Below are 27,229 nucleotides of genomic sequence, written 5' to 3'. Positions count from 1 at the left end.
TGACAAAAACCACTGCATCTCTTTCCACACCTGCTTTGCAAAGGCACATTCCAGGAGGAGGTGGGCGACCGTCTCTTCCCCACCACAGCCAACGCGGGGGCACTGTGCGGAGGGGGCGAGACTTCGGGTGTGCATGAAGGATCTGACGGGGAGGGCCCTTCTCACCACCAGCCAAGCTACGTCTTGGTGCTTGTTTGAAAGTTCTGGTGATGAGGCATTCCGCCAAATGACTTTGACGGTCTGCTCGGGGAACCATCCGACAGGATCCACCGTTTCCTTTTCCCGTAGGGCCTTGAGGACATTCCGTGCAGACCACTGCCTGATGGACCGGTGGTCAAAGGTGTTTTTCCGCAGAAACTGCTCCACGAAGGATAGGTGGTACGGCGCCGCCCAACTGCACGGTGCGTTCCGCGGCAATGTGACCAGGCCCATCCTTCGCAACACCGGGGACAGATAGAACCTCAGCACGTAGTGACACTTAGGGTACCTGTACATTGCTTCCATGAAAGACACAGATTAGAAATCATTGGTGGCCATGTCTTTGGTTGCCTGGGACCTAAATTCTGGAATTCCCTCCCTAATCCTCTCCGCCTCTCTCCTTCTTTAAGATGCTGCTTTAAACCTACCACTTTGACCAAGCTTTTAGTCACCTGTCCTAATATCTCCTTATGTGGCTCGGTGTCAAATTTTTTTTGATAACGCTACTGTGAAATGCCTTGGGATGTTTTTTCTATGTTAAAGATGCTAAATAAATGCAAGTTGTTGCTGTTTACTGATTTTCAGCCTGCACTCCGGAGAATTGAGCACGTAATCTGGACTGGCACACCAGTGGAGTACTAAGGGAGTGCAGCACTGTTGTCTTTCCGGGGAGACTTTAAACTGAGGCCTCATCTCTCCTCTCTGTTGGACGTAAACGATCCCATTGGAAGAAGAACAGCGGGGCAGTTCTCCCGGTGTCCTGGCCAATATTTATTCTCAAACCAATGGCACCAAAAAAAAACACAAACATTTACCTCCTGGGACTTTGTGCAAATTGGTTGCTGTATTTCTCTACATTGACAAAAGTAATTCATTGGCTTTGGGATGGGCTGAGGCAGTGAATAAATGCAAGTTCTTTCTCGTTTCTGTTCAGTGACCACTGCTAAAATATGTGGATGTGTGTAGGCATGGTGTGGGGACAGGCTTGGGTATGGCTGTGATCCTTCCACAGTCAAATAGCCTGCTGACACACACATCTGACTGCGGGTGCGGTTTCTTTAATGGGCAGCCGATCCGTAACACCAATTTTACGCCCAGGGTGACAGGTTCAAAATCTACCCCCAAAGTGCCCAAGAGATTGGGCACATGGGCATGGTACTGGAGGGCTGCCAGCACTTGAAAAACTGCACCCCAGCATGAGTGGGAGCCTTCAAAGAGGAGAGATCAGAAAACAGAAATGAACAGTAACACACAAAAAGAGTGTTAACTTGAATCACAATTCCTTGCATTGTTCTATCGCTGAAAGTGGGTTAAGGCATACGGATGGTCAAACACGTATCCCTTTAATTGTTCATTCTTATCGAGAAATCCTTATGGGAGCAAAGGAGTCCCCATTTGACATAGAAAAGTCTTATTTGTTCCAAAGACTAACCTGCGTTCTAGTAAACAACGTGTTATTAATCTGCTTTTGTGGGGCTTTGTCAGGGAATTTTGAAAAAGCAGACTTTGAAGTTATCTCAACTTTGGCTGACTGGGCTCATCCATATACTGAATGACTTGTAGGGTTAATCAAGGATTTAAAAAAAGCAGTGGCAATGGTCACCCGATAGTCCCATCAGCAAAGGTGAAGTGTGACTGTACAGCAGAGACTGGAGACCCCATGATCGATACACAGTCTGTACTGCGTTATCAGATCTAGCCTGGGGCAACAGCCAGGGTACACCACAAACTGAGCATGTGGGAGCAGTGTTCTCTCTTCATTGTGGGTAAGAACCTGGTCATCAGGTGCGAGGCGCTCACGTTGTTGCTGTATGTGGCACAGGTCTGGCCCATACCCCACTCCTGCGCCATGGCGGTCACCCGAGCCAATTTCCGCTTCATCTGGAGATGCAAAATGGACCAGGTCGGAGGGACACGATGTTCAAACCTCTGGATAAAAGGGGAAAAAAGCTTACCCAATGTTGCCCTCATCCTGATGACCACCTTCATGTACAGCTGTATCAAGCTGTGCGTAGAGCCCCAGTACGCAAACACCAAGTGTCACTACGTGCCGAGGTTCTATCTGTCCCCGGTGTTGCGAAGGATGGGTCTGGTCACATTGCCGTGGAACACTCCATCCAGTTGGACCGTGCCGTACCAACTATCCTTCGTGGGAATGTTTGTGCAGAAAAACACCTTTGACCACCAATCCATCAGGCAGTGGTCTGCACGGAATGTCCTCAAGGCCCTACGGGAAAAGGAGATGGTGGATCCTGTCAGATGGTTCCCCGAGCAGACCGCCAAAGTCATTTGGCGGAACGTCTCATCACCAGAACTTTCAAACAAGCACCAAGACGTAGCTTGGCCGGTGGTGAGAAGAGCCTTCCCCATCAGATCCTTCCTGCACGCCCGGAATCCCACCACCTCCACATGCTGCCCTCGAGGTGGCTGTGGTGGGGAAGAGACTGTTGCCCACCTCCTTCCGGAATGTGTCTTTACAAAGCAGGTGTGGAAAGAGACGCAGTGGTTTTTGTCGAGGTTCATTCCGAGCAGCTCTGTAACACAGGAGTCCGTGCTCTACGGGCTGTTCCCAGGGACGCACACCGAGATAAACATCAACTGCTGCTGGAGGACCATCAACTCGGTGAACGATGCTCTTTGGTTTGCCTGAAACTTGCTGGTCTTCCAGCGCAAAGAGTTGTCCACGACCGAGTGTTGCAGACTGGCACATTCCAAGGTCCAGGACTACATGCTGAGGGACGCACTAAAGCTTGGGGCAGTTGCTGCAAAGGCTCAATGGGGAAAGACCACTGTGTAAGGCCCTCCCGCCAAAGTGAACTGAGGGGCTGGACCCATGGAAAACCCCTCGGGCTGTATACACTAAAATATGGGTTTGCTGTAAAATGTACATTGTATGTAAAATGGAATGGAAGGGTTGTGAGGCAACTCACTCCTGTATTGAAGAAAACTGATTCCCTTTGCACTTTCTGAAATGTCAACTTGGTGCTGTTTTGAACTGTTTTGTAATGTATTTTTTTTTACAGATTTTTATTAATAAAGTATATTTTTGGGGAAAAAAATGTTGCTGTAATTGCCTTCGGTGCCTGCGAGCTAAGAAGGGGAGAAATGTTTTGGGGTTCCTGTTCCTGTTGATTAACCAGTGAGCCCTGCTTGCAATGCACGATCAAGTAGACAACGCCTGTGATGGCTCCCACAGTGGAACGGCCTGCCACCACTCTGTCTACAAATGGCCATTTGGGTAAAGCGCATGAGGGCCACTGATATCCATGAAACTGTCAGGAGAGGAGGGGGAAAACATTTGGCTGGGTGGGTGAAGTGGGGGGGAAAGAAACCAGTGTTAAGAAAACAAAATAAGGGGCCCCTACATTTCTGAAAGAATTCTCTCCCAGTTCCAAGCTTATCAATTTCCAGAGCAGTGACTGTAGAATTTTGACAAGAGTAATTGGGAAATTCAAAATTCCCAGCCCTGATTTATGATTGCAAGCAAAGAATCATTAACTGAGAAACAACTGAGGAGCCCTGGAAACTCTGCTGCTTATTCACTCTTCTGCTAACTGCACCAAGGGAGTTGGAGCAATAAGAACAAGAACAGCAAAAGGCTGTCTTCCGCTCAGTGGCATCGCATTACTTTCTGAAGGAAAGATGCACCAAGTACGTATGGTTTTCCCCCCTCTCGGACTAGACTGAATACTACAGGTGTCGAATGGGGGAACTGCAGGCTTTGCAAAGAGATCTACTGAGCCTGAAAGGAGCAAACATTTGATGGAAGCAGCAGAGACGTTGGCTCAAGGTACGCAACAATCTGCTCTTAACTATTGAAATTTCAATTAACTGCTTAGAGAACAAAAATTAAGATCCTTTGCTGTTCCAAAGAGCATTGTCATTTGGTTTATTGCCAGTGCAGCTGATTGCACACTTGTGACTCTTGATATGATCGAAACAAATTGCAAGCAGCAGCTTGGCCCCAGTAAATTGCAACCAAATCTGGTTTATAGTAAAAGAAAAACTTGCATTTCTATAGCGCCTTTCACAACCTCAGGATGCCCCAAAGTGTACCTTTTGAAGTGTAGTCACTGTTGTAATATAGGAATGGCGGCAGCCAATTTGTGCACAGCAAGCTCCCACAAACAGCAACGTGATAATGAGCAGATTATCTCTCTTAGTGATGTTGGTTGAGGGATAAATATTAGCCCCAGGCTACTGGGGAGAATTCGCCCTAAATTTCAAAAGTATTTAAGCATGTTGAGACGTCCTGAGTCTGTGAAAGGTGCAGTAGAAGTGCAAGCCCTTTCTTTTCTTACACTCTGGGTAGCCATCAAAGAAGTGCCCTTCCAACTGGAAATGTGTCTTATCATGAAGAGGGGGTTGAAAAAGAGGGGAAATGAGGCAAATGTTGATGTGGTTTAAGATAGTGCATCCACTCAGCCTCCTTCATGCAGAAATCTGGATCATTAGTAAACAGATTTTAGTAAAACACCCAACAGGTGCTGAGGTTGAGAAACAGATACAAGAGACAGCTTGAAAAGAACACTCCCCTCCACAGTCAAGATGTCAGTTCTGAATTGACAATATTCCCTTGAGTCGTGCCAACATGCATCTGCCAACCCATTGAAGGCGCTCAGAGAAAGCCAGGGTCAGAGGTCACCCCTATGTTTGTTGAAAGGCTCATGCATATTCAATAGGGTTCAGAGTGGTCTGGCTCCCAGCAATAAATCATTTTGGCCTGGAGAGAAAAGCGTTAACTTCTCCGGCCCTGTGCTTAATCTGCATCTGACGCTGCAAACAGGTCAGAGTCTTTCACTTACACCTCAGTACAAAAGGTTACGGGATTTATCTGTGAATTTAAATAAAGCAGCGAAGGATTAGAACGACTCAGCACTCCGAGTGCACGCAGCAGTTTCTAGTTCGATCAGATGGTGATAAAGCGCTATTTATCTTTCACGTAAGAAATTAAATATTAACCCTTAAAGACCGTGTTTTAGGCAAATGCTTTCGCAGATGAGCTGCTGTTTCGAGGACCATATTAGTAAAGGGGACCCTTTAATAAAAGGGATAAGACAAGCTGTGATCTAATCTGACTTTTTTTAACCAATGGCATAACCTATAATTTTGGGTGTTTGGGAGTCTGTAACAAAGCTGCAATTTACTCTGAGTTCAAATGATATCATAATTTATGGAAGTGAGTCTCAAGTTGTGTATTGTCATTAGAACTCTGAAATTAAATTTGCCATTTTTTTCAAGTCTGTGTTGCAGTTTCACAAGATCTAAAGATGAATACAGAGGAGGAAGGCCCTTTCCCTCATTTTAGTTCATCTTTCCAAAAAAAGACACCCATGGTCGCATCATCCATAGACCTGTGACAAAATTTAAGGATTTTTTCTTGTCTTGTTTTGGCTTGATGGCTAGCCCTTTAAATCCAGTCACAATGATTTGTAAAAGTACTGTCTGCATCACAGATAGCAGTCGCACTGGCATTAATGGGTTTCCCCTACTGCAAGCATCGTAGCCCCAGTAAATGTTGTGTCCCTCACCATGACGCAACCATTCATCTGAGTACCAGTGTTAGTTATAGAGATGTTTATAATATGACCAGGCTGGCGATGAGATATCCTTCATTCATAAGTTGGAATCCAGCAGATCTGATTCATACATTGGAATGCAACATGACCACAATGTTTTAAGTCACACATTCTCAGCTGGAGTACAGGGCAGGGATTGTTAACAGAATTGCAGTAGCAGCTGTACATATTGCCTCACCCTCTTATTAAATGGTACTTGAAGCTTCCGTGTTTGATTTTTGAAATACATTTACAATGGCAACAGCTGTTCAGGAACTTTGACACGCAACTTTAACAGTTGCCAGGCAATAATCATAGTTCCCGGCCGCAGTATGGCACTGCCAGCTTTGACTGTTCACCCCACAGCACTGTCAGCTTCAACCATTCGCCCTTCGGCACTGAGAGCTTCAACCAAATTAGTGGCTTGGCCCCCTAAGGAGGGTGAAGGTACTGTGGGGTCATGTTTGGGGGGCGGGGGGGGGGGGTGTCCTTGGCACGCATTACCCCATTCCAATGGCTGCATGGAGCTGACAGGTGCCAGAGATGTCCCTGTCGTGGCACAGATGCCTGCTGGCCCCATGTAAATTAGGTGCGCACCCACTGATACCACAGAAGCTGGCAGTGTCACCGCTGGAGGGCACTGACATTCCTTGCAAATGACTGCCAATCCCTTAGCATTTAACAAGGCAGAAACCAGGCAAGGGGGTTTCACTGATGTCACAGACCAGGGTCTCCCACTGTTCTGCCACTGGGTATCATAGGGAGGAAGACTGATTCCCAAAGCTTTCAGAAATTCACTGAATGGATGCTGCAGACATATGGAACTTAATACAGATGCAATTTGGAAAGTGTTAATTGTGTGGTCATAGATTTATCATAAACAGCTCTCGAGTGCTGAGACCATTCTGAAACATACGAACATATGAACTAGGAGCAGGAGTAGGCCATTCAGCCCCTCGAGCCTGCTCCACCATTCTTTAAGATCATGACTGATCTGTTTGTGGACTCAACTCCACTTTCCTGTCTACCCCCGATACCCTTTGACTCCGTGTTTGTCAAGAATCTGTCTACCTCTGTCTTAAAAACATTCAATGACCCTGCCTCCACTGCTCTACGGAGAAGAGAGTTCCACAGACTCACGACCCTCAGAAAAAAAAATTTCTCCTCATCTCTGTCTTAAATGGGAGATCCCTTATTTTTAAACTGTGCCCCCTAGTTTTAGTCACTCCCACAAGGGGAAACCCTGTCAAGTCCCCTCAGGATCATGTATGTTTCAATAAGATCACCTCTCATCCTTCCAAATTCCAATGAATACAGACCCAAACTGTCCAACCTTTCCTCATAAGATAACCCTCTCATCCCAGGAATCAGTCGAGTGAACCTTCTCTGAACTGCTGCCAATGCAATTATATCCTTTCTTAAGTAAGGAGACCAAAACTGAAACTGAAAGCAATCAATTCCTCAGGATCTTAACTACGACACATAGAGGACAGAATAATTTCCTTTGCGGAGCCACCTTCTCCATGAGCAAAATGTTCCAGAGATCCCAACCCTTCCTGAATTTCCAGGATTATCCTGCTTGTTCCCTGATTGTCCCGTACCGTAGATTGACCCAGTCCTGTTTTACCTGATTAGCGATGACTGTGACAAATGCACAAAGCAGTGCTATTAAGCCAAAAATAAAGATTGAGGCTAATTTCAGTGGAAAAGGCTCTACATGTGTGTGCACATGCACTCTTAAAATGTAATAGGAGAGCAAAATTCTGTGGATGCTGGAAATCTGAAATAAAGACAGAAAATGCTGGAAAACTCAACAGATCTGACAGCATCTGTGGAGAGAAACAGAGTTCACGTTTCAGGTCAGTGACCATTCATCAGAACTTGGAAAAGTTAGAAATGTAATAGGTTTTGAGCAAGTGAAAAGGGGGAGGGTGAGAAAAAGAACAAAAGGGAAAGTGTGTGATAGGGTGGAGGGCAGGAGAGGTTAAATAACAAAAGGGTTAGTCGTGCAGGGCCATAGGGAGTGGTAATGAAACAAGTAAAGAAACAAAAGATGTGTCTGGAGGAGGTGTGCTGCTGTCTGAAAGCAAAAAACAGAGAAAAACCAAGACCTGCAAAGAAAAGGAAACAAAATGGGATCAGAAATTACGGTCTGAAATTGTTGAATTCAGTGTTGAGTCTAGAAGACTGTAAAGTGCCTCATTGAAAGACGAGATGCTGTTTCTCGAGCTTGTGTTGAGCTTCATTAGAACACTGCAGTAGGCAGAGGAGAGAGATGTCAGTGTGACAGTAAGGTGGAGAATTAAAATGGCAGGCAACCGGAAGCTCGGGGTCACGCTTGCAGACTAAGTTGAGGAGTTCTGCAAAGCGGTCACTCAGTCTACGTTTGGTCTCCCCAGTGTAGAGGAGGCCGTATTGTGAGTAGCGAATATAGTATATTAAATTGAAAGAAGTACATGTGAATCACTGTTTCACATGGAAGGAGTGTTTGGGGCCTTGGACAGTGAGGAGAGAGAGGGTAAAAGGGCAGATGTTGCATCTCCTGTGCTTGCATGGAAAGGTGCTGTGGGAAGGGGAGGGGATGTTGGGGGTGATTGAGGAGTGGATCAGGGTGTCACGGAGGGAATGATCCCTTCGGAATGCTGAAAGGGGAGTTGGGGGATGAGGGGAAGATGTGTTTGGTAGTGGCAGCACACTGGAGGGGGTAGCAGAAATGGTGGAGGATGATCCATTGAATACGGAGGCTGGTGGGGTGGAAGGTGAGGACAAGGGGAACCCTATCATGGTTCTGGGAGGGAGGGGAAGGGGTGAGGGCAGAAGTGGGGAAACAGACATGGTCGAGGGCCCTGTCAACCACAGTGGGGAGTATATTTCAGAAGCGCTGGTATGAAAGGTTGCATCATTAGAACAGATGCGATTGAGATGGAAAAAATGGAATCAAGAATCTACTTTTTCTCCCCTTGTCCAGTCTCTTCTCACCAACATGACTCTTCCAATGCCCTCCATCACTTTAACCATTTCCAGTTTCCTGGCCCTAACCGTCTCCTCTTCACCACGGACATAACTAGGATCCAATCACTCTACACCTCCATCCCCCACAACAGTCTGCTTCTTCCTAGAACAGAGGCCCAACCAGTCCCCATCCACCACCACCTTCCTCCGCCTGGCTGAACTTCTCACATTGAACTTCAACTCCACTCACTTCCTTCAAGTAAAAGGTGTTGCTATGGGTACCTGCATGGGTCCTAGTTATGCCTGTCTTTTTGTGGGATATGTCAAACATCCCTTGCTCCAGTCCTACTCTGGCCCCCTCCCTCATCTCTTTTTCCGGTACATTGATGACTGTATCGGTGCCGTTTCCTGCTCTCGCCCCAAACTGGAAAATTTCATCAACTTTGCTTCCAATTTCCACCCTTCTCTCACCTTTACATGGTCTATCTCAGACACTTCCCTTCCCTTCCTCGACTTCTCTGCCTCCATTTCTGGGGACAGGCTATCAACCAATATTCACTATAAGCCCACGAACTACACTTCCTCACACCCTGCTTCCTATAAGGACTCCATTCCATTCTCCCAGTTTCTACGTTTCCGATGCATCTGCTCTGATGTTACAATCTTTCACACCAGCGCTTCTGATATGCCTTTCTCCTCAACCAAGGATTCACCCTCCACTATGGTTGGCAGGGCCCTCAACCGTGTCCATTCTATTTCCCGCAGTTCTGCCCTCACCCCTTCCCCTCTCTCCCAGAACCATGATAGGGTTCGCCTTGTCCTCACCTTCCACCCCACCAGCCTCCACATTCAATGGATCATCCTCTGTCATTTCCGTCACCTTCAGCGTGATGTCACCACCAAACACATCTTCCCGTCCCCTCCCCTTTCAGCATTCCAAAGGGACTGTTCCCTCCGCGACACCCTGATCCACTCCTCAGTTACCCCCAACACCCCATCCCCTTCCCACAGCACCTTTCCATGCAAGCACAGGAGATGCAACATCTGCCCTTTTACCTCCTCTCTCCTCACTGTGCAAGGCCCCAAACACTTCTAGGTGAAACGGTGATTTGCTTTGTACTTTTTAACAATTTAGTATACTGTATTTGCTGCTCACGATGTGGTCTCCTCTACACTGAGGAGACCAAACGACCACTTTGTGGAACACCTCTGTTCATTCCACAAGCTTCCAGTTGCCTGTCATTTTAATTCTCCACCTTGCTCCCACTCTGATCTCTCTGTCCTTGGCCTCCTACACTGTTCCAATGAAGCTCAACACAACATCGAGGAACAGCACCTCGTCTTTCAATGAGGCACTTTACAGCCTTCCAGACTCAACACTGAATTCAACAATTTCAGACCGTAATTTCTGCTCCCATTTTGTTTCTTTTTCTTTGCAGGTTTCGGTTTTTCTCTGGTCTTTGCTTTTGGACGGCAGCACACCTGTTCTTGGCACATCTTTTGTTTCTTTGTTTCTTTTCTCGCCCCATCAGCACTCTCTTTGGTCCTGCATGACGAACTCCTTTGTTATTTAATCTCTCCTGCTCTCCGCCCTATCACAGACCTTCCCTTTAGTTCTTCTTCCCCCTCCCCCCATTTCACCTGCTCAAAGCCAATTACATCTCTAACTTTTCCCAGTTCTGAAGAAGGGTCACAGACCTGAAACGTTAACTCTGCTTCTCTCTCCAAAGATGCTGCCAGACCTGCTGAGTATTTCCAGCACTTTCTGTCTTTATTTTACTCTGAAAATGTGTTTGCGTTTTGAATGAAGTATAGGGCTAGAATAATTACTCTGACAGTGTATCCTGAAGTGGAAATTTTAACGTTGGAATGTTTGATATTCTTTGTAGCCAATCATTTCTCTCTTGTAGAATTAATTGGACTCCAAGCAAATCTTCCTTTTAAATGAACATTCCCAGCAATGGGGTGCCTACTAATACTGCTCGCATTACATAACCAAGTCATTTATTTTTTTTCCGACAAGGACAGATCCACTCTTCCTGGTTTTGTGGAGGAGTTGAAAGATCAGCTGCTATTCGAGTGACTGCTTTTGTCCATGTTCAGCTGGGTAAAGTGGCGAAAACTGAAGGAACGGCACTAAAATAAAAATAAGAAATGCTGGAAACTGGACTAAGCTGTATTCAGCCAGGCTGGACAGCTTAGTGCAGCCTGGAGCAGAGCACAATGATTGAAAATACCGCAGGACTTGTCATCTCAAGTTCTGACCTGTCTGACCTGCAGCTGTTTCACAAAAGGCAGTGTTCAGCTCAAAAGGACCTGGGCAGAGTGCATCAGTATAATGGAGGTGTCACCTGGTGCGACAAAAGACACTTCTTAGAGGCTGAATGTAGCTGCAGTGCTGCAGCATCATCTACACCGAGGTCTGTCCACACATTTTCTCTGCCCCACTCGCAAACTGTCACCAGGCAGCCCCGTCAACTTAAAATGTTAAACAATTTACTGGAAAAGAGACATAGAGAGAAAGGCGGATAGCAGGGATAAAAAAGAAAGGACGGGGAAACCCAGAGATACACGTAGAGACAGTGGGCTTCTGGTCCTCCGCAACATGTTGAGGGGGTTGTCATGGTAACCATTTTGATGTGACGTGGACAGAGATGAAGAATAGTCAAGGGAACAGAGATCAGAAAAAAGCAATGACAGTGGTGTGTAGCATATCAACTTGGTCTCCCACTCCCACCAGGTTACTGGCCAGGGTCGGGGGGAGGGGGTTGGTGGCATGGATCAGGAGCTGCTTTCTAAATCCACAACATGAAGAAGTTGCTCCTTACCAATTAAAGGAATTTCAAAAGACAGTATGGAGAAAAGATAGGAGACAAGTGCTCTTTTTAAGGGAAATTAAACATTCTGGTAAAAGCTAAAACATTTCTTTACCAGAGATACTTTTCCTCCAAACAGCCACAAACTCAGAGACTCTGTGAAGTTCAGGATGCCACCATAGATCTCCTTGGGGTAAGTGTGTAACTTACATTTTTTCTTCTGCTCCTTTTCCACTGTGTATTTTTGTATTTTTCTGATGTTTAGTCCTGGTTTTGGCCTGCTCATTGTATCCCTGTGCTTTCATCAGCAACGCTATCTATTTCCTTGCAATCCAACAAACTGGACCTTTTGACTCGCACGTGTTTGGACAGCCTCCTTTGCAACAAGAAACCTCCCTTTTAATTTCTAAGTAGGATGTGTAAGAGCTTCACATTCAGGGCCATTAGCAATCTCCATGTTTATTTCCGGGTGAGTGCCAAGAAAATGAAAAACATTTTTTATTTAAACTAAACTAACATCTGCCAAGCTTCCTGCGTTTGATCTTTCTGACAGCCTGCCTGCCAGTTATAACCAATTCTCCAAGAATTTTAAACTGTGAATTTGCAAAGGAAAAAATTGACCTGGCGTGATGAGCAAATGGAGGGTGAATGGTTCTTTTCGGGATTACAACTCATCAGTAAAATCACATTTTGTGAGAAAGTAACCCATGCGAGCAATTTCATTTACTGGTTGCTAATTACGGAGAGACAACAGCCATTCGCCTGTTTTTCACTAAAAGAGAGATTTCACCCTGTGGTTCTAACTGATCTTTTCCAAGATGACCTTCAAAGGTTGTACTTGCTACAACTTGTATTATTTCTGTTATTAAAATAGGGCAAAAATAATGCAAACTAAGATCTTGAAATTGGCCAAAAATAACCAACAACCATGTTCTTCATGTCTCCCTCTGTAAGGGGCAGTTCATAGGAATATTGGAACAGGAGGAGGCCATTCAACCCCTCAAACCTCTTCCACCATTCAATGAGATCATGGCTGATCTGTATCTTAATTCCATTTACACACCTTGTTTCCATAACCCTTAATCCACTTACCCAACAAAAATCTATCAATTTCAGTTCTGAAATTTTCAGTTGATCCTCAGCCTCAACAGCTTTTTGGGGGAGAGAGTTCCAGATTTCCACTCCCCTTTGTGTGAAGGAGTGCTTCCTGTCATCACCCCTAATTTTAAGTTTATGTCCTCTTGTTCTGGACTCGCCCCACCAGAGGAAATAGTTTCTCTCTATCGACCCTATCAACTCTTTTAATCATCTTAAACACCTCAATTAGGTCACCCCTTAATCCTATCCTAAAGCTTTTCAAGAGAAAGTTGAGGCAAGTTGTGTTGCTCATTCCTCCAATTCTTAAAGGAGATGTGAATAGTGAGTTTCCAAATGACACAGTATATCCACGTCTGAAGGATTAAAGCCATCATGTAATGTAAAAATAATTGAAACCTGAATTCTTAGCTTCCCCCAATGGTTCAGTGAGTACGTGCAGTGAGCGGCCCTGCTTAATAGACTTGACAGCCCCAGATTTAATCCCTGTTGAGTTAGTTGCTCTCAGCTCGTGCAGCTGTGCGGGATAGTAAAATTGACTTTGGCTAGAGAGAGGATAAAAACAGTCATGGTTTCTGCTCACGATTGCTCTCCAGTTCACTTTGCTGAAAGAGTATGTGACGGTCAGCGGAAGACAGGATTGGGTTCGACGGTGATGCCTCCCACTGTCGAATTGCCCACCAACTCTCACTGTCTCGGCTTACACATGAAGAACAGGCACTTGGGCGAGGTACCAAAGAACCGTTGGCTGGCAGTCAGGAGTGGAAGCCTGTCTGATTTTCCCAGGAGTGCAAAAGGCAACTGTCACACTGCCCTGGATGAGATCAGGTAAGTCAGTGCAGACTGGGGATCAAAGCTGGGAGCACAATGACTAATCAACTAGTGACAAGTTAGTGATACAACTGATGGTTTTTGCAACATAAATGCCATCGCCGTGTTGCAGATGATATCATTGCATGTCATGTCCATAAAGAGAGCCTGAAAACTCTTGCTGAAGAACCATGGTTGTAATTAGCTGTGCCAATCTGATGAAGAATTAAGAACTTGTATTTATGTAACACCTTCCGCCTACTCAAGATGTCCCAAAGTGCTTCACAGTCAACGAAGTACTTTTGAATTGTATTTATTGTTGTAGAGAAACAGGGCAGCCAGTCTGCACACAGCAAGGTCCCACAAACAGCAGTGGGAGATATGGCCAGGTAATCTGTTTTACTGATGTCGATTGAGGGATAAACAGTAGACAGGACACTGGGGAGAACTTCCCCACTCTTCTTCGAAATAGTGCCTTAGGATCTTTTACATTCCACCTGAGAGGGCAGATAGGGCATCTCATCTAAAATGAGCCTCAGTGTTGCACTGGGGGTGTCAGCCAAGATCATGTGCTGAAGTGGGTTTGAACCAACAACCTTCTAAGTCAGTGTATTACCAGTGAGCCAAGGATGACACCTAACCTCCAACCATATGAGATTTTCCTCATGGTTAGGATATTTCACAGCAGATTTCACCACATTTCTACCTCAGTGGCCCTTCACTCCAGCCAGCTTTTCAAACCTGGGCTATTCAGCCTCGAAAGGAGGTGACTCCGAGGTGAACATTACTTGGTTCAAATGAGTAAGCGGCTAATTTAGGAAGCTCTTTCTCACAAATAAGAGTGAAGAACACGTGGAATGGATTCCCACAGTGGTCATTAAGGTGAACCCCCTGGAATCATTTAAGAAATAGTTTGGTGCTGGAATGGGGGACTGTGGGGTATTTCTGGATGGATAAACCAATCTGAGCAGAATGGCCTTTCTCATGAGCTTGTGAATGGATATTGTGTGTATAAAAGATGAGGTGAACCTGCAGCTCTACCGGTGGGAGGTTTTTACTACATGCTGAGCACGTGTTCACAGACTGAACAGAATAGAGAATGGCAAGACGTGCTGGGAGCTGACCTCTTCGAACCATTTTGTTATTTCTGCTGTAATGAGATGTTACAGTTTCAGAGGTGGTACCAGGATGTTTTTTAAAAAGAAAATTACTGAGATTTTGTATGACCTTCTACTGAAGTGTGTGTGACTATATAATGTGGCATGTGTGTGGTGTATCCGTGTGTGTGTGTTTGTGTGTGTGTGGTATGTCTCTGTGTGTGTATATGTGTGTGTGGTATTTGTGTGTGTATGCGTGTGTGTGGGCTGTGTATGTGTGTGTGTACGTGTGTGTTGTAATTGATAACAGTCCTACATCACTTGCAATCATGAAATTTAATTAATTCAAAAAATCAAGCTCAAACTTGAAGAATTCTGATTTCCAGCAGACAAAATAAGGGCTACGGGGAAAGAGCAGGGGAGAGGGACTAGCTGAGTTGCTCTTGCAGAGAGCTGGCATAAACATGATGGGCTGAATGGCCTCCTTCTGTACTGTAACCATTCTATGATTCTATGATTAAATAAGAAGTTTTGATTATTATTAATATTAGGATATGGGCAGCAGAGTTTTGGATGAGCTCAAATTTACAGAGAACCATCCCTGATTTCAGGGATGAGGAACTTCATGTTATGTGGATAGATTGGAGAAGCTGGGACAGTTCTCCTTAGAGAAGAGAAGGTTGAGAGGAGATTTGATAGAGGTGTTCAAAATCATGAGGGGTCTGGACTTAAATAGATGGAGAGAAACTGTTCCCATCAGCGGAAGAATCGAGAACCAGTGGACACCAATGAAAGGTGATAGGCAAAAGAAGCAATGGCGACCTGAAGAAAAACTTTTTACACAATGTGTGTTTAGGATCTGGAATGCTCTGCCTGTGAGTGTGGTGGAGGCAGAGGCAGATTCAATCGTGGCTTTCAAAAGGGAATTGAATAAGCAACTGAAGAGAACAGTCTTGGTGATGGAGAGGCTATCGGTTCAGAGCCTCAGATCAGGGTCAAACCCAATGCCATGGCTGCAAACAGTCTGGTTCAGCCTCAGACAGTGGCCAGGGAGAGAAATGGAGTTGATGGTTAGGGAACGGAGTTTGTGATGGGGCCAAAGACTGAAGAATGGCTTCAGTCTTCCCAATATTTAATTGGAGGAAATTTCTGCTCCTACAATACTGGATGGCAGACAAGCAACGTGACAAATCAGAGGCATTGGAAGGGCCAAGAGAGACATTGGTGAGGTAGAGCTGTGTGTTGTCAGCATACGCATGAAATATATCGGCAAGGGGTAGCATGTAGATGAGAAATAGGAATTTATTTTTATTCATTCACGGGATGTGGGCGTTGCCAGCTCGGCCAGTATTTATTGCCCATCCCTAATTGCTCTTGAGAAGGTGGTGGTGAGCTGCCTCCTTGAACTGCTGCAGTCCATGTGGGGTAGATACACCCACAGTGCTGTTAGGAAGAGAGTTCCAGGATTTTGACCCAGCGACAGTGAAGGAACAGCGATATAGCGATATAGTTCCAAGTGTGTGACTTGGAGGGGAACTTGCAGGTGGTGGTGTTCCCATGCATCTGCTGCCCTTGTCCTTCTAGGTGGTACAGGTCACAGGTTTGGAAGGGGCTGTCGAAGGAGCCTTGCTGAGTTGCTGCAGTGCATCTTGTAGATGGTACCCACTGCTGCCACTGTGCGTCTGTGGTGGAGGGAGTGAATGTTGAAGGTAGTGAATGGGGTGCCAATCAAGTGGGCTGCTTTGTCCTGGATGGTGTTGAGCTTCTTGAGTGTTGTTGGAGCTGCACACATCCAGGCAAGTGGAGAGTATTCCATCACACTCCTGACTTGTGCCTCGTAGATGGTGGACAGGCTTTGGGGAGTCAGGAGATGAGTTACCCGCCACAGAATTCCCAGCCTCTGAACTGCTCTTGCAGCCACAGTATTTATATAGCTGGTCCAGTTCAATTTCGGATCAATGGTAACCCCCAGGATATTGATAGGAATAAACCAAGATAGAATCTGGGGGACTCCAGAGGTAATGGTGTGGGAACAAGAAGGGAAACGATTGCAGTGATTCTCTGGCTATGATTCGGTAGAGGAATGGAATCAGGCAAGGAGAGTCCCATCTAGCTGCACAACAGAGGAAAGATGTTGGAGCAGGATGGTGTGGTCAACCGGACAAAGGCTGGAGAGAGGTCCAGAAGGACAAGGAGGGATAGGTTACCATGGTCACATTCTCATAGGAACAGAGTGAAACAAGTAAAAGGAACAAAACAGAAAGATACAAAGTGAGATAGAGACAATTCAGATCAAAAGCGAAAGAATTTGTTCTTTAATGTACATCCTTAATCCAGTTTTCTAAAATGATTTTAGATTTGTTTTAATTAAAGTAGTTTTTCTAGGTTTCTGAACATTAGGGGATTTCCTTCTTACTCCATGCTCTTCGCTTTAGTCCTACCCAGAATACACACTATGCAATTGCAGAAAGTCCCTCTGCCAGTCCTACTGCTGAGCTGATTGTTGGGGGCTTTGGGTTGGGTGGGTGGTGAGGTAGGAATGGATTTGTTCGGGGAAGGAGGCCATTTTCCTGCTGCCCAAGTAGACTGGGTGAGCATATTTCAGAAGTTGACCATTTAAGATGACAGTGAGTTCACGAGAGGCACCAGCATTGTGTAAGTGAAAGACAGAGGATGTGGTCTTTGTGGGACTTGGTTGAAGATGCAACTTCAGGCAGTACTCCATCACAAGTTCATTACATTCAAGAGTGTGTTTTCCAGGATGGAAAAATCACTCAGCATGAGCAGCTAAAGCAGTCGCATGGATGAATTTTCTCAATCTGGTTGCAGGCATGTTGTTTATGTACAGATTAAAAAGGAGTGGTGCTGGAACTGCCCCCTGAGGGAGACTATTGATTTTGCTGGTGCACAGCCATGTGCAGAATCCTTAGCCCAAAGCAGTAATTCAACCAAGCAGGTGGCGTTTAGTACCTTGCTGCTAACTATGGGCCCTTGCCGAGCTTAAGTGGGCCAAGGATACAAAAACATCACGAATAGAGGCTGCGCCCTCCAGACCACGACTCCACAGTCGGGCAGCAAAAGCAACTGTGTAATTTCTCCAGCAAACCTGTGGTTGTGATTAAAATAACAGCCAGCAAACAAACTGTTTAACCTGCTAGCATTCCACTGCTCTTTTGCAACTTAATATATGCCTTAAATCGGGACATACTCAGCAGGATGTGACTTCTTTGTACTATTTTGGAGAACTGATTGGGCTGATCTGCTACCTGGAAAATTATTTTTTCCATCGGAAGTCATCAGCGTATGTAGCTTCACACCCTGCTAAGCAGAGCCTTCCGCAGCCTCAGTTCCTGCTTCAGTTCAGTAATCTTAGTAACTACTTCTGCGGAGATTTGTGGTAGAAAGGACACGCTCACTATTTTAAAGTCAGGCCACAGGTCTAACACGGCTAAAGGTCCTTTGTCTTTTTTTACCCCCTCATAAAAAGGATTAACTACTATTGTGCTCACATCATAATCAGTCACTGTGAGGGGATTATTTGGCTCAGTGTACATCAGCCAGCAAAAGCATTCAGGATAATTAGCTGCACAGCAGACATTAACATGGTTTGTTAATTATTGAACAGGTCTTGCTGAAGTAAAAGAACACACCCTCAAACAAAACTACAGGCTGAATCAGAAAGATTTATTTTGCATTGTAAGAGTGAATGCATAATAATCGTTTCCGATTCCGAATTATCGATAGTTTTGCACTCATTTTAATTTGGTGCAATGTCCTCCACCAGTCACCAACTGTTGTTTGCTCAAGATGATAATGTCCAGTGCAGACATTCTTCATGGCTTGATGTGCAAGTGTCATTGGCGTATTAGAAGGCATTCGAGTTGATTCTGATCCTGTCCTCATTTAACGCTCACATACACTTTCCAAAAGGGGTCACTGGACAGCAATCAGGATGACTTTCTGGCCAGGCTAGCTCAAAAACGTCGAGGCCAATTGCAGTATCTTGACTGCTGCTGTGGCTGTGAACAGCTAACTCAGCAGAGATCAGAAAGTGAATAAACCTGGGACCTTCTGCTGTGTTTCCTACATTACAACAGTGACCACACTTCGAAAGTACTTCATTGGCTGTAAAGCCGAAGTCCTGAAAGGTGCTATATAAATGCAAGCCTTTTCTTATCACTTAGCACTGCACCCACTGTGTCTTTACCCAGTAGGCAATCAGAAGGGCAGGCTCTGCTTTTTTAAAATGATTAACATTCAAATATGAATTTGCATTGTATCGTGGGCTAAGTTGCTTTTGTATTGATTTTGTGCAATCATGCACATGAACAGGTCTCCCTTCTCTGATCACCATTAAGATCTCCTAAATGAAATCAATTTATGCAGTCTTAACTCAGATCTTTGTGAACAAAAATTCACAGCGCAAAACTGCCATGATTGCAGAACTGTTCAGGAAATTTCGCTGAGTCACAGATGTGGGATATGGAAATATTGGGAACAATCATAACACAACTCACTGGGTGTGAAACCCACGGGATCAGGTGGAACGCTGGTTTCACATTCTGCCCAATATTGCTCACCACTAACTTCTGTAGAGCCAAATCAGGCCGGTTGTAAAACCAGCATTTTGCCCGATTTGGACGTCCAATCCCTCTCCACCTCCATCCCCCACCAGGATGGTTTGAGGGCTCTCCGCTTCTTCCTTGAACAGAGGCCCAACCAGTCCCCATCCACCACCACCCTCCTCCGCCTGGCTGAACTTGTTCTCACATTGAACAACTTCTCCTTCAACTTCACTCACTTCCTTCAAATAAAAGGTGTTGCTATGGGTACCCACATGGGTCCCAGTTATGCCTGTCCTTTTGTGGGATATGTCAAACATTCCTTGTTCCAGTCCTACTCAAGCCCCCTCGCTCACCTCTTTTTCCGGTACATTGATGACTGTGTCGGTGCCGTTTCCTGCTCTCTCCCCGAACTGGAAAGCTTCATCAACTTTGCTTCCAATTTCCACCCTTCTCTCATCTTTACATGGTCTATCTCCAACACTTCCCTGCCCTTCCTCGACTTCTCTGTCTCCATCTTTGGGGATAGGCTGTCTTCTAATATCCATTATAAGCCCACCGACACCCACAGCGACCTCAACTACACTTCCTCACACCCTGTTTTCTGTAAGGACTCCATCCCATTCTCCCAGTTTCTCCGTCTCCGACGTATTTGGTCTGGTGATGCAACCTTCCACAACAGCACTCCTGACATGTCTTAACTTTTTCCTTAACCAAGGACTCCCCCCACCCCCCCCCAACTGTGGTTGACAGGGCCCTCAACGGTCTCCGGCCTATTTCCCGCACTTCTGCCCTCACCCCTTTCCCTCCATCCCAGAACTGTGACAGGGTTCCCCTTGTCCTCAGTTTCCACCCCACCAGCCTCCACATCCAAAGGATCATCCTCCGCCATTTCCGCACCTCCAGCGTGATGCCACCACCAAACACATCTTCCCCTCCCTTGTCAGCATTCCGAAGAGATCGTTCCCTCCACAACACCCTGGTGCACTCCTCCATCACCCCCGACTCCTCGTCCCCTTCCCACGGCACCTTCCCATGCAATCACAGGAGGTGTAACACCTGTCGTTTTACATCCTCTCTCCTCACCATCCAAGGCCCCAAACACTCCTTTCAGATGAAGCAGCGATTTACTTGTACTTCTTTCAATTTAGTATACTGTATTCGCTGCTCACAACACTCGCCTCTACATTGGGGAGACCAAACACAGATTAGGTGACCGCTTTGCGGAACACCTCCGCTCAATCCGAAAGCATGACCCTGAGCTTCCGGTTGCTTGCCATTTCAACACACCCCCCTGGTCTCATGCCCACATTTCTGTCTTTGGCCTGCTCCAGTGTTCCAGTGAACATCAACGCAAGCTCGAGGAGCAGCACCTGATCTTTCGATTAGGCACTCTGCAGCCTCGCGGACTCAACCTTGAGTTCAACAATTTCGGAGCATTTTTTATATGTTTCTTTTAAAAAAAAATTTTAACCATGTGCCTGTTTTTAGATGTAGACAGAGCTTCTCATTACTCTGCCATTAACACTCTCTCTGGACTAATGCCACAGTATTAACACACTCTATACCTTTGTCCCATGACATCTTTGTTATTTAATCTCTCCTGCCCTCTGCCCTATCACACACCTTCCCTTTTGTTCTCTTCCCCACCAACAACTCCCCCCCCCTCACCGCTTCACTTGCTTAAAACCTAATTCTTTTCTAACCTTTTACAGTTCTGCTGAAAGATCACTGACCTGAAACGTGAACTCTGCTTCTCTCTCCACAGATGCTGCCTGACCTGCTGAGTGTTTCCAGCACTTTCTGTTTTTATTTGAGAGGTTACCAATTACTTTTTATAACTTTACGTTTAATGCTTTAAATTGAATTGTTTATTAAAATGTATATTTTGGTCACTCAGTTCTTTGGCACTAGTGGGTTTTTTTAGTTTCTTGCTTTCTCTCTTGAGGACTCTTGCTGGGTTACAAGTTCCTTGAGTGTTAGCCGCCCTCAAGTACCTTGTCCTGTGTGGCCATTCTTCATACATGAGCCTTGACAGAGTGTCAACAAGATATTTGATTTAGGGGGCAACACAGCCAAGTCTGATCCTGTCCTTACTTGCTGTCCACAAATGTATACCTTCCAAGATAGTGATCAGGAGCAGGAACACTGGCAGATTTCTTTCTTTCAAAGAACAAAGAACAGTACAGCACAGGAACAGGCCATTCGGCCCTCCAAGCCTGCGCCGATCTTGATGCCTGCCGAAACTAACACCTTCTGCACTTCCGGGGCCCATATCCCTCTATTCCCTTCCTATTCATATGTTTGTCAAGATGTCTCTTAAACGTCGCTATCATATCTGCTTCCACCACCTCCCCTGGCAGCAAGTTCCAGGCACTCACCACCCTCTGTGTAAAAAACTTGCCTCGCACATCCCCTCTAAACTTTGCCACTCGCACCTTAAACCTATGTCCCCTAGTAACTGACTCTTCCACCCTGGGAAAAAGCTTCTGACTATCCACTCTGTCCATGCCGCTCATAACTTTGTAAACCTCTATCATGTCGCCCCTCCACCTCCGTCGTTCCAGTGAAAACAATCCGAGTTTTTCCAACCTCTCCTCATAGCTAATGCCCTCCAGACCAGGCAACATCCTGGTAAACCTCCTCTGTACCCTCTCCAAAGCCTCCACGTCCTTCTGGTAGTGTGGCGACCAGAATTGCACGCAATATTCTAAGTGTGGCACACAGGAACACAGAGGTCAAGGGTAGAGCCCCGTCACTGCTGCAGTGAATAAAGGATTGTCCTTGATTCCCACCCACTCTTAGAAGGATGCTGCCTTTTTCTCCTGTATTCTTTAAGGAAAATTGCTTGGAAAAAACTTGCTTCTGACCAGAAAAGCCAATATTTGGTTTTCTTCCAATTCAAAATTCCCATGAGTTTAGGAATAGAACAAATCAATAATTATCCTTGACTTTCTGAGGTAACAGCTGTTACTGTCTTGCCTCCCTATAGAGTTTTGTCCTTCTGGACTTGCATTTCTGATATGACTGATATATGAGCACTATAGCCTCCTTTCCATCACACAGTTTTTGTCAGCGATGGGACCAGCCTGCTTGACCCCTGGGTCAGATTCCCAGACCATGATAATTCTGCAGACTTGCTGTTCTGTTTGCCTGAGAAGAGCTGACTTGATCTCACAGCTGTTGGTGTCATTTTTGTGATTTGCAGCTCATGTTTGTCAGCCCAGTTGCATAGTCACAAAAGTGATCACCAGTGGTTGTGTCTCTCTCCAGATAACACTGTGTCATCCAACCTGGACTACCACGGAGGAACAAGGGATAATCAATACAATGCAAAAGACCTTGGCACAGATCATCTAAAATTCTGTCAAGGAATACATAACTTCCTCATTAAAACCATCACAGAAGTAAGTGTTTTCACACAGATTGGTTTCTTTTTAGGGGGAAAATGGAGTGAAGAGGGCAAGATAAAACTCTGGCTGGGGTTTTCTGCTTCTGTGATATTCCACCCATTAGAATAAACAGGCAGAAAATCATGGGCTGGTGAGTGCAGAAGCAGAAAGCCCTGGGCCATATTTCATCTAATCTGAAAATGAGTGATGCAGCAAATCCCCTGCCGACATCACAATTGCTGCATTTCAAAGTAGTTCATTATTTATGAAGTGCTTTAGGACACTTCTGAGAGACATGATAATGCATTATATAAAAACCAGGGCCCCGAACTTCCTCACGGCCTGGGACATAAAGTTCCAGTGTAAAACGGCTAGGAGAACAGTGGAGGGAGTGAGAAATTGGGTGGGTCCCAGAAAGGCCAGCTCTCTTCTCTGAAAAGCAGCACAAGGGGCTTCCCGCTGGGGCTCGAGCAATGGGAGTTCTGTTCTCAGCATAAGTGGTCTGAGATAAGGAAGGAGTCACAACTGGCAGTGTGATATCACCTGCCAGGTTTCCTACAAGTCCTGCCACCTATGTACCCAGCAACCTGGATGCCAGAAAGTTACTGCCATCCAGGTCAGTTGAGGGGTGTTGGTGGGGAACCACAGAGTTCTTGGCCCAGAACTCTTCAGTAGAAAGAATAGTGGCACAATTACATCAAACCTCTCATAGAGGAAGAATTACCAATGAGTGTTGAAAATTCTGCTGCTTGGCCCGGGTGGCTGTGCAGGGCCACATCTTCCTGCCTCTTTTCTTGGATACCAGGAATGTTATTAATATTTTGGGATCATGTTCCATAATTCAGTTTGCATTTCTGTGAAAACTGCAAGCCAAAGGCCTCACATATGACATATGAAAATAAATAGTTACAAAGCTCTGGTTAGGCCACAACTGGAGTATTGCATCCAGTTCTGGTCACCACACTTTAGGAAGGATGTGAAGGTCCTTGAGAGGGTGTGGAGATTTACCAGAATGGTTCCAGGGTTGAGGGATTTTAGCTACAAGGTTAGGTTAGAGAAACTGGCATTGTTCTCCTTGGAGCAAAGGAGATTGAGGGGAGATTTGATTGAGGTGTGCAAAATTATGACAGGTTTAGATAAGGTAGACAAAGAAAAGATGTTCCCATTAGTTAATGGTCCAGGACTAGGGGACACAGGTGTAAGGTTTTGGGCAAGAGATACAGGGGGGATGTGAGGTAGAACTTTATTACGCAGTGAGTGGTAATGACCTGGAACTCGCTGCCTACAAGGGTGGTGGAAGCCGAGACAATCAATGATTTCAAAAGGAAATTGGATGGGCACTTGAGGGAAATAAACTTATCGGGCTACGCAGATAGAGTGGGGGTGTGGGACTGACTGGATTGCTGGCATGGACTTGATAGGTTGAATGGCCTTCTTCTATGCTGTAATGACTCTATGACGCTAAGACAATGGGAGCACAGTTGTGACATGGACTTGTCATGACTCAAGCTGCAGTTATACCCAATATATTTCATCAGTTTTATTATGGGTAAGAAAGCACAGTTTTTGCAGAAGTGGATTTAGAAAATGATCACTTAAGTGAGCTGCTCCAAAATTTATTTCCTGGGATGGGGGAGATGGGGGACATGCCTTGTAGGTGACTTTGGGTGCCAGGAGGTGATCCAGAACATCAGGTGCAAATATGTAAGTTTACATAGCCTCTGTTGCTTCGAAGATGCAATCACAACTTACCAATCGGCTTGCCCGTCAAGTTGTATTTAGCTCTGTGTGACTGGATCGGCCCAGACCTGCTGGAAGTGTACAAGAGTCTGCTTCTGGCCGGCAGCATGTCAGAATCTATAAGCAAAGGCATCAGCACCCTCATCTACAAGTGGAAGGAGGAGGGCAGAAATCAGAAATTGGCGGCCCATCTCACTACTTAGTGTTGACTACAAAATTCTGTCCAAAGCCATCACCAGTCGGGTCAAGTCTGCTCTGGTGTTGGTGATTCACCCCGATCAGATCTGTACTGTACCAGGCAGGAAGATCTCTGATAGCCTCATGCTACTCAGGGATACAATCACCTATGTACGGAACAGGGGGGTGGACACCTGCTTCATCGGCTTTTGACAGGATATTGCATAGCTATATGATGGACGTGCTCTCCAAAATGGGGTTTGTGGAGGGAATCCACAATTGGATCAAACTGCTCTACACAAACATCAGTAGCGCAGTCTCAATCAATGAGTGGGAATCAGAAAGTTTCCCAATCCAGTCTGGAGTCAGACAGGGCTGTCCTCTCTCCCCTGTCTTGTTCATTTGCTGTATCAATCCTTTTGCTGTATCCATCAGGAAGGATATGGGCATAAGAGGGGTGACAATCCCAGGCAGTGGAGGCACTCGGGTCAAAGCCTCTCTGTACACGGATGATGTCGCTGTCTTCTGCTTGGATCCGCTCGCTGTCAGTTCCCAGACTGATGAACATCCGCGACCAGTTCGAACTGGCCTCTGGAGCCAAAGTAAACCACGGCAAGAGTGAGGCCATGTTCTTTGGGAACTGGGCCGACCGATCCTTTGTCCCCTTTACTGTCAGGTCAGACTACCTGAAGGTGCTGGAGATATGGTTCAGAAGGGCCGGGACGTGTGCCAAAAACTGGAAGGAGCGAGCAGCCATGGTGAAATGGAAGCTGGTCATGTGGGAGAGGTGCTCCCTCTCCATTGTAGGTAAGAACCTGGTCATCAGCCGTGAGGCGCTCTTGGTGTTGCGGTACGTGGCGCAGGTCTGGCCCATACCCCACTCCTGCACCGTGGCAGTCACCTGAACCGTCCTGTACCACCTGTCCCTTGTGGAAAAGCTTGTATAGAAAGACATCTTTGCCCACAAATCCATCAGGCAGTGGTCAAAATGGCTCCAGCGGGAAGAGGAGATGGTTGATCCTGTCGAATGGTTCCCCAAACAGACTGTCAAACTCGTTTGGCAGAATGCCTCATTGCCAGAACTTTTAAACAAGCACCAAGACGTAGCTTGGCTGGCAGTGAGAAGTGTCCTCCCTGTCAGATTCTTCCTGCACACCCAGAGTCTCACCGCCTCTGCACACTGCCCTCGAGGTGATTGTGGTGGGGAAGAGACCGTTGTTCACCTCCTTCTGGAATGTCCCTTTGGAAAGAGATGTTGAGGTTCATACCGAGCAGTTCCGTAATGCAGGACTCTGTGCTCTACAGCACAGGGCTGTTCCCAGGGATGCACACCGAGATAAACATCAATTGCTGCTGGAGGACCATCAACCCGGTGAAAGACACTCTTTGCTCTGCCCAAAACTTTCTGGTCTTCCAGTGCAAAGAGTTGTTCAAAACCGTGTTGCAGACTGGCACAGTCCAAGGTCCAGGACTACTTGCTGAGGGACGCACTAAAGCTTGGGGCAGCTGCCGCAAAGGTTAAAAGGGGAAAGGCCACCGTGTCAGGTCGTCCCGCCATAGTATAAAGAAGGGCTGGAACCCATGTAAACTCCTCAGGCTGTATGCACCAGAGAATGTTTTTGGTATGTAATGCAAATGTACATTGTACATAAAATGGAAGGGCAAGAGTTGTGAGGCACCTCATGTTTCTGTATCAAAAGAAACTGATCCTTATTGCACATTCTGAAATGTCCAATTTGAATTGTTTTGTAATTTTTTTTAAACAAATTTTATGAATGAGGTATATTTTTGGAAAAAAATAGATGCAATCACAACTTGTGTTTCTGACTATGCCTCTTCCTAGATCGATATTAAAACTACACTCAGATAGAGCCGGGTGAGATAGAAGGCTGGTGTGGAACTGTATCCCAGCATCAGTCAGTGTCATCATGAGAGGACAGACAAAAAGAGAGAAAATTGGGGAGAAACAACTAACATTCTTAGTTTTCTCATTCCTTTATCAATGAGCGACTGACATTTGTTCAGCAACCAGACAACATGCACGTTTCGAAATGGCTCTGTATTTATGCAAGGTCTGTTGTTCTTTCATTATTGCACCTACAAATTCTCCTGGATGATGTTTCGGTTCTGTATTAGCATTTTGAATAAATTACTGTTTACTAAAATGTCTTTAGGCATCTGCTCAGCATATGTGTTTACTGTCCATGAGCAAGCTTTCCTGGAAACAGAGCTGTATTTCTTTAATTCTATAGTGTACAGCTCCCCAAAGTATCAATGCAATTAATTTGCTCTCTCCCTTTCTCAGATCTCTTGGCAACACTGTCTGCTATTGAGGATGAATCGTCACCCAGGTTAAATTCCTTGTAGTTTACCTGTTCCAACAGTTTGTTGTTGGTAATTAGTGTTAGATTGAATGTTAAGAGCATTCACTAATGTAACAGGCTGCTGGAAATTGTGGCTAATGTGCCTTTGCAGCACATTCAAAGCCAATTTTTTATTGGCTATTTTAAAATATACGAGCAGAGACCCACAAAACATTTATGGTCAAATTAGTATCTTTATTGCAACAGTTCTTCTTTAAATACAGGATTCCTAGTTATTCTTTCAGCAAGGACTTTAACAGAATCAAAATTTCTCATGCTGGAAAAAGCTACATAAAGCTGTCCATGTGTAAAAACAGACCTAGGAATATAAATACAAATTTTGTCAAGAGTCTGGCCTTGTGACTTGTTTATTGTCATAGAATATGAATGTCTCATTGGGAACTGTACCAAATTTGTTCCATGACAAAGTCCTTGTTTAGGATTCAAGTTTCGTCGTAACATTATAACT

General features: G+C 45.6%; 1 long non-coding RNA gene across 2 annotated transcripts; it reads left to right on the top strand.

Moving 5' to 3' along the window:
• Positions 1-3,764: 3,764 nt before the first annotated feature.
• On the top strand, positions 3,765-27,104 carry LOC137358607 (uncharacterized). 2 transcript variants are annotated; one of them, XR_010971250.1, is made up of 3 exons: positions 3,765-3,988; positions 11,664-11,717; positions 26,241-27,104. It is a non-coding gene; the product is annotated as an uncharacterized lncRNA (long non-coding RNA). The 2 variants fall into 2 exon arrangements; XR_010971251.1 differs by lacking the exon at positions 26,241-27,104 and adding an exon at positions 13,216-13,418.
• Positions 27,105-27,229: the final 125 nt, after the last annotated feature.

Source organism: Heterodontus francisci, chromosome X (genome assembly GCF_036365525.1).
Source record: "Heterodontus francisci isolate sHetFra1 chromosome X, sHetFra1.hap1, whole genome shotgun sequence".
NCBI lineage: Eukaryota > Metazoa > Chordata > Chondrichthyes > Heterodontiformes > Heterodontidae > Heterodontus > Heterodontus francisci.
Note: the sequence above shows the minus strand (reverse complement) of the source record. Positions and strands in the feature narration are given on the sequence as shown.